The following is a 7776-nucleotide window of genomic DNA, read 5'->3' as shown; positions in this document are numbered from 1 at the left end:
CATCTAACTTCACATCTTTATTTTGTATATTTAAAAGAAAAGCCGAAAACTGTGGACCAGAGAGTTTCAATAGTTTACCAGATAATGTCAATAATCCAGGTTTCTAGGCTTCTAGTCCAGGGGATTTTTTTATCTTCTTGTCACCCCAGATTAAGTGTATGAACAGCACATTTAGAATGCCTTATAGAAGCCTGCTGCCGTTTCTCTACCTGGGTCTGGAGTCTGTGGGCTTGAAACTTTATTTGAATGGTTGGTATACTTTTAGCAATGGAGGTTGGGATGTAGGGCATGGCATAAAAGGAGGAGCTGATGGACATCAGAGGGAGCAGATACATGGCCACTGGCCTCTGGGTTTTGCTGACGTCTAACCCTGCATTTGCCCTGTATCTATGGGAAAGCGCAGGTGCTTCTCTCTCACTCTTTCTTACTTGATAGACTACATACATGTTTGTTTTGAATAATTCATCTATTTAACAAATGTCATAACATGCTACCTTTATGATAGACTCTCATTCTTTAAAAAAGCCTATTTCTGAGGTTTAAAAAATAAATCACTGCTATGTGTGTTTACAAATAGATGTTTCAGTGTATCTGGGATCCTCAAATATTAGGTTAAATATTAAATATTAGGTTAAATATTCCAAAGAGATTCCCATATTTTGTCAAGCACTTACGGATCTATAAATAAAGGCAAGCACTGTTTAAAGAAATTCTGACTTTTTATTAAAGAGCACGAATTTATTGCAATACCAACAGTAGTCAATCTCTTCTTTAGATATGTAGTTTTAAAATGTTATTTCAAAAGAACCAGATTTGTAATTGTTTTCGTGATTTGTTTTTGCTTAGACACCTACACAATCCTTCTATTCCAAACAATCTTCAGGTCATAAATCTTGGAATGGTTTCTGTGTTTTCTTGCCCTCTGCTGGCTAAATTGAGACCTTTCTTAGAACATGCCAATCAGACAAACCCTGTGGGTCACAGATATACATCCTCCATCCCTCTCATTTTTGGGTCCATTTGGCAAATGCCTCCTCAACAACTTTTATGCCAGAGATAAAAATCTAGCTTTAGATCCCCTGCTTCTCATCAAGATATCCATGACCTGGTGACTCTACTTTATAACATTTGTCTGTTCTCAAGCATCTTTTGTATTTACTCCCTGCATCCTATGATTAGCAACTTATTATATCTTATAGCATTCCTGAATTGTCTCTACTACATAATTAAGTAAATTATCATGCCAGTGAGTAAACATAAGATGTAACAATCTGTCTTGCTTATTAATTGCTTGTTGTTTACCTTGTTTCCCCAGTGTGACTGTCATCTCTCTAGGCTTTCATTCAACCCCATCAACTGGATCCCAAAGAGCCCTCGGCCATGGAAACTAGGCCCCTACACCTCTCCCAGACCTTCATGGGCTGCTGAAGGGACCCTGGTGCCTGGTGGAACCCTGACATTCCCAGGCATCCCCTAGTCCCTCTGCAGTGGCCAAAGTAGAGCACACATGCTTGGGGAAAATCAGCCCTTCCCCAGTGGGCCATGCAGAAGAGGGTGAAACAACACATGATCTGAGACCTGTGTTCTCCCCTCTCCTGGAGGCGTGAACCCCAGCTGATATCCTTGAGGTTCTCCCACTGCTCTCTCCTCTCTCCCGTGTAATACTCACAAGGCTGGTGTTGTTCTAGGGTAGGCTCTGGAGCAACTCCTGTTCTTCAATGTCTCCTCCATTCACATCTAAATTGAAATCTTTTTCAATTATTTTGTCTCCCAGTTATTCTGAAGGTACATGTTATTTATTTATTTATTTATTGGCTCTCTTTGTTGAGCTGTACTTTTTTTGTGCAGAGAGAGGGTATGTGGAGAGATTTGAATTTGGGTGGCTGGCGTTATTATCATATGGGAAATGGCAGAAGTTCTCTTCTGATGTTTTGCATTGTTTTGTTTTGTCAGTGAGGTAGAAAACAAGACAATCAGCTAAATGAGGATGGGAGAAGGGTCGGGGGAGAAGGTGTGAATGATTGTCTGAAGGAGCTGGAGATGGAAGGACAAGGCAGTGTGACAGCCTAGCAGCAAGAAGGCACTCCTTGCAGTTAGCAGTAGTAAATTTTAAAGTAAGACCAGTCAGCATGATCGTGGGCTTTTCTCCAGCAACGTTCAGCTGCATCCTGTTGTGGTTTTGCCAAATGAGTATAAAGAAATGTGCTAAGCAGATATGAGAAAAACCTTAAAGCACTCCTGTGAAACACAAAAGTAGAAAGACATGTTATATTTTTGGGTTAGACAATGAAGCATCATGAAGATGCCAGTTCTCCCAGGTTAATATATACACTCATTGTCATTACATTAAAAGTACCATTTATTTTTTTCTGGAGTGAGAGAAGTTGATTCTAAACTACATAAGAAAAATTAACAAGCAGAATATTCAGGAAAACTCCTAAAAAGAGGCACTATAAACAAAAGGAATGAACTGGGTATTTAAAGCCAAAAGAAATTTTAAAAACAAAATGACCCTAAAATATGTGAAAAGCTACTCAATCTAGCTTATATTAAGAAAAAAGTGAATTAAGAGCATTTAAAAATCTTACTGCTCATCTATTTGGCAAGTTCAAAAAGGTTGCTAATATACTTTGTTGGTGGGGCTGTGGAAAAATAGGTACTATCATCATTATGGTTTAGGCCCTATGGGGAATAATTTGGAATTAACTAATAAAACTACATTTGCATTAACCTGTTGATTGAGCGATTCTAATTTTAAGAATCTCTACAAATTCAAAATGATATGTGAAGAAAGTTATTTATTGAGAGACATTATGTATAGTAGCAAGTGATTATAAACAATCCAAATGTCCATCTCCATGTTAATAGATTAGAAGAATCAATATTATTAAAATGTGCATTCTTCCCAAAGCAATCTACAGATTCAATGCAATCCCTATAAAAATAACACTGACATTATTCACAGAAATTTAAAAAAAACCTAAAATTTATACGGAACCACAAAATACACAGAATAGCACAAGCTACCTTGAATAATAAGAACAAAACTGGAGGCATCACATTACATGACTTGAAATTATACTGCAGAACTATAGTAACCAAAACAGCATGGTACTGGCATAAAAGCAGACACATAGACCAATGGAGCAGAATACAGAACCAATAAATAAATACACACTCGACAGTGAACTCATTTTTGACAAAGGTGCCAAGAATATACACTGGGGAAAGGATAGTCTCTTTAATAAATGGTGCTGGGAAAACTGGATGTCCATATGCAGAAGGATAAAACTGGACCCCTATCTCTTGCTATAGATAAAAATAAAATAAAAATGGATTAAAGACTTAAATCTAAGGCCTCAAACTATGAAACTACTAAAGAAAATACTGGGATTCAATACTATTCCCATCAAGCTACCCTTGAATTTCTTTACAGAACTAGAAAAAACTACTTTAAATTTCATATGGAACCAAAAAAGAGCCTGTATAGCCAAGACAATCCTAAGCAAAAAGAACAAAGCTGGAGGCATCATGCTACCTAACTTCAAACTATACTACAAGGCTACAGTAACCTAAACAGCATGGTACTGGTACCAAAAGAGACATATAAACCAATGGAACAGAACTGAGACCTCAGAAATAACACCACAGATCTACAACCATCAGATCTGTGACAAACCTGCCAAAAACAAGCAATGGGGAAAGGATTTCCTATTTAATACATGGTGCTGGAAAAACTGGCTAGCCATATGCAGAAAACTGAAACTGGACCCCTTCCTTACACCTCATACAAAAATTAACTCAAGATGGATTAAGGACTTAAATGTAAAGCCCACAATCATAAAAACTCTAGAAGAAAACCTAGACAATACCATTCAGGACATAAGCATGAGCAAAGATTTCATGATGAAAATACCAAAAGCAATTGCAACAAAAGCCAAAATTGATAAATGGGATCTAATTAAACTAAAGAGCTTCTGCAAACAGAAACTATCATCAGAGTGAACAGATAACCTACAGAATGGGAGAAAATTTTTTCAATCTACCGACTTGACAAAGGTCTAATATCCAGAATGTACAAGAAACTTAAACAAATTTACAAGAAAAAGACAAGCACATCAACAAGTGAGGAAAGGATATGAATAGACACTTCTCAAAAGACATTTATGCAGCCAACAAACATATGGAAAAAAGCTCATCATCACTGAGCATTAGAGAAATACAAATCAAAACCACAATGAGACACCATCTCATGCTAGTCAGAATGGCAGTTATTAAAAAGTCAAGAAACAATAGATGCTGGTGATGCTGTGGAGAAATAGGAATGCTTTTATACTACTGGTGGGAATGTAGATTGGTATAACCATTGCGGAAGACAGTGTGGCGATTCCTCAGGGATCTAGAACCAGAAATACCATTTGACCCAGCAATCCCATATGCAAAAGAATATAAATCATTCTACTATAAAGATACATGCACATGTATGTTTATTGCAACACTATTTATGCTAGCAAAGACATGGAGCCAACCCAAATGCCCATCAATGATAGACTGGGTAAAGAAAATGTGGTACACATATACCATGGTATACTATGGTATACAGCCATAAAAAACAATGAGATCATGTCCTTTGCAGGGACATGGATGAAGTTGGAAGCCATTATCCTCAGCAAACTAACACAGGAACAGAAAACCAAACACCGCATGTTCTCACTCATAAGTGGAAATTGAACAATGAGAACACATGGACACAGGGAGGGAAACAACACACACCAGGGCCTGTTGTGGAGTGGAGGGCAAGGGGAAGGAGAGCATTAGGACAAATATCTAATGCATGTGGGGCTTAAAACCTAGGTGACGGGTTGATAGGTACAGCAAACCACCACGGCACATGTATACCTATGTAACAAACCTGCATGTTCTGCACATGTATTCTGAAACTTAAAGTAAAATTAAAAAAAAAATGTGGTACATACACAGTGAAGTACTATTCAGCCATAAAAAATGAGATCTTATCATTTGCAACAACTGGATGGAAATGGAGGATATTATGTTGAATGGAATAAGCCAGGCATAGAAGGATAAATTTCACATGTTCTCACTCATTTGTGGGAGCTAAAAATCAAAAACAATTGAACTGATGATGATAAAAAATAGGATAATGGTTATTGGTGACTGGGAAGGGTAGTGGGGGTGGGGAGGAAAATTAGGATGGTTAATGGTTACAAAAATATAGTTAGAATGAATAAGATCTAGTATTTGATACTCGACAGCGTGACTAGTCAACAAAAATTTATTGTACATTTTAAAATAACTAAAAGAGTATAATTGGAATGTTCCTAACACAAAGAAACGCTTGAGGTGATGAACATTTCATTTATCCTGAAGTGATTATTCGGCTTTATATGCCTGTATCAACATATCTCACATAACCCATAAATACATAAACCTACTATGTACCCATACAAATTGAAAAGAAAAAAAAGAGAGAAAAACAATAACAAATTCCATCAACAGGGGTCTTGTTAAATCAATTATGGTGCATCCACAAAAATAGAGAACGAAACAGCTATGAAAAAGAAAAGTTCTCAGTTGGGTGCAGTGGCTCATGTCTGTAATCCCAACATTTTGGGAGGCTGAGGTGGGTGGATTATTTGAGTCCAGGAGTTTGAGACCAGCCTGGGCAACATAGTGAAGCCTTGTCTATTAGCCCAGCATGGTGGTGCATGCCTGTAGTCCCAGCTATTTGAGTGGGCTGAGGTGGGTGGATCGCTTGAGTCAAGGTTGCAGTAAGCCCTGATTGTGCCACTGCACTCCAGTGTAGGCAACAGAGTGAGACCCTATCTCAAAAAAAAAAACAAAAACCAAGATTAGGAACAAAAGACTGGATGAATAGATAGATAAAACACATATATAGAATTGTATGTCTTGTGCAGAGGCGGTGATACTGCACTAAATATATTGAGCAATGTAGGGATTTTACAAATTAAAAAAATAAAATTAAAAAGGAAAATGAGAGCACACACAGACACTGGAAACAAATGAGCTTAAAATGAATATCAGATGGAGAGACCATGTGCCTCTTCTTGTTGATCCTGGACTTGTGAGCTTCCCCAGTAAAGCTTGCTCTTTATACTGCAACTACGGCAGGCTGTGGAATTTGCACAATTTGCTTCAATTGTGTTTACTGTCTATTGTCTGTCTTTTCCCACTCAACAGTCAGCTACACGCAGCAGGGATCTCTGTCTGCTTTGTTCACGGATGTATACATATAGCCTGAACATGTCTGGCACACCGTAGGTGTTCAATAAATATTTGTTGAATGAATGAAACACCCTGTGGGCAAGGAAGCGAAGTCATTCTTTGTGCGTACTTATTTTAATGCCCCAAAACTAGTACAGGACTAGCAAAGGAATTGCCTGATATACGTTTTTATCTGAGCCCAGATGTTTTTAGCAGAACTGCAACTACATGCCTGTCTTCACTGACTTCTATTTATATCTGGGCAATAGCCCTGGACCCTGCTGTCCTGGCTTCATCTGTAGCTGGCAGTCTCTGGCAGCCATGATATTGCCCAGGCTCGTGCTGTGTTGAAAGTGGCCCAAACTGCCAAAGATTTACTCTCCTCTCCCTTTTAGTGTACTTCCCGCTGGGCTGCTTTGTGGATGTTTCAGAGGAGTTTCTCCATTCCTTTCTAGTCGGCTTACAATGATGGGCCTTGATAGTTTGGATTCATGGAGAAATAAATCTCTTTTTAAAAATGGCTACATACAGATGAAGACATTTCTTTCAGTAGATCTGGTTTAACAATAAACTGGAGAGATCTGACTATCACTAAGAATAGCATCAACCTCTCCACAGCCCTGTCTTAGCATTTCATTGTTTCCATAATATCCACCAAAAGGCTTGGGTTTAGAGTTCACTTCTTAAAGCATTTAGCCCCAGGAGTAAAACAAATGTGGATTAAATCCTAGCTTGAACAATTTACTAATTCATCATCCTGGGACTCAGTTTCCACAATTTTAGCAACACCTATTTTTCTGAGTTGTTGGAAATACTAGCAAATATGTATGCTATACCCCTTGTACAGTGTCCATTCTTCGATGAAGAATGAGCTATGAACAAAAATAGACCTACTATTCCTACTAAAAATTGCAGGGGAAAAAGATTGGAAGGAAATACATCAAAATGAATAATCATTGCCGTTGGGTGGTGAGATTATTGTGCTTTTATCTTGGTGATTTAAATTTTCCCCAGCTTTTTATATCTTGTAAAATGACTTTGCAGTAAGTTTATCATCAGAAATGTTAATAAAGTAATAACTTAAATAACCCTTAGTAGCTTAAAAATTCTCAATTATCCTTCCACAATTCTGTCCTGGTTCTCAATAAGAACACAAATCTAACTAAATAAAGTAAGTTATGTCAGTTCATTTCATTAGCGACCAGAAGAATTAATATGAGTACACAGACGCAGGGTCTAAAACAAGAAATCAGTCTGCAAACAAATATGAGTAAGAATTTAAACTAGGGGCCTGATCTTCAGCACAAATGTTGAAGTGGGAACTTTCAGGACCTGGTGAACAGAAGGCAAGCTTTGAATAATGTTGGCCAAGAAGAACAATCTCGAGATCAGGAAATGGGCCAATAGTGTGCCCTCTGTGAACCAGAGAGCAGCCCTCATTGTCTGCTGGGAAAGCATCCTCTTCAAAGGCACTTCTGGAGGGACCTCAGCCACGCCACAGCCACTTTCAGGGATCAGTGTGGAGAAAGATTC

The sequence above is a fragment of the Macaca nemestrina genome, chromosome 4 (assembly GCF_043159975.1).
Source record: "Macaca nemestrina isolate mMacNem1 chromosome 4, mMacNem.hap1, whole genome shotgun sequence".
Classification (NCBI taxonomy): Eukaryota; Metazoa; Chordata; class Mammalia; order Primates; family Cercopithecidae; genus Macaca; species Macaca nemestrina.
Note: the sequence above shows the minus strand (reverse complement) of the source record.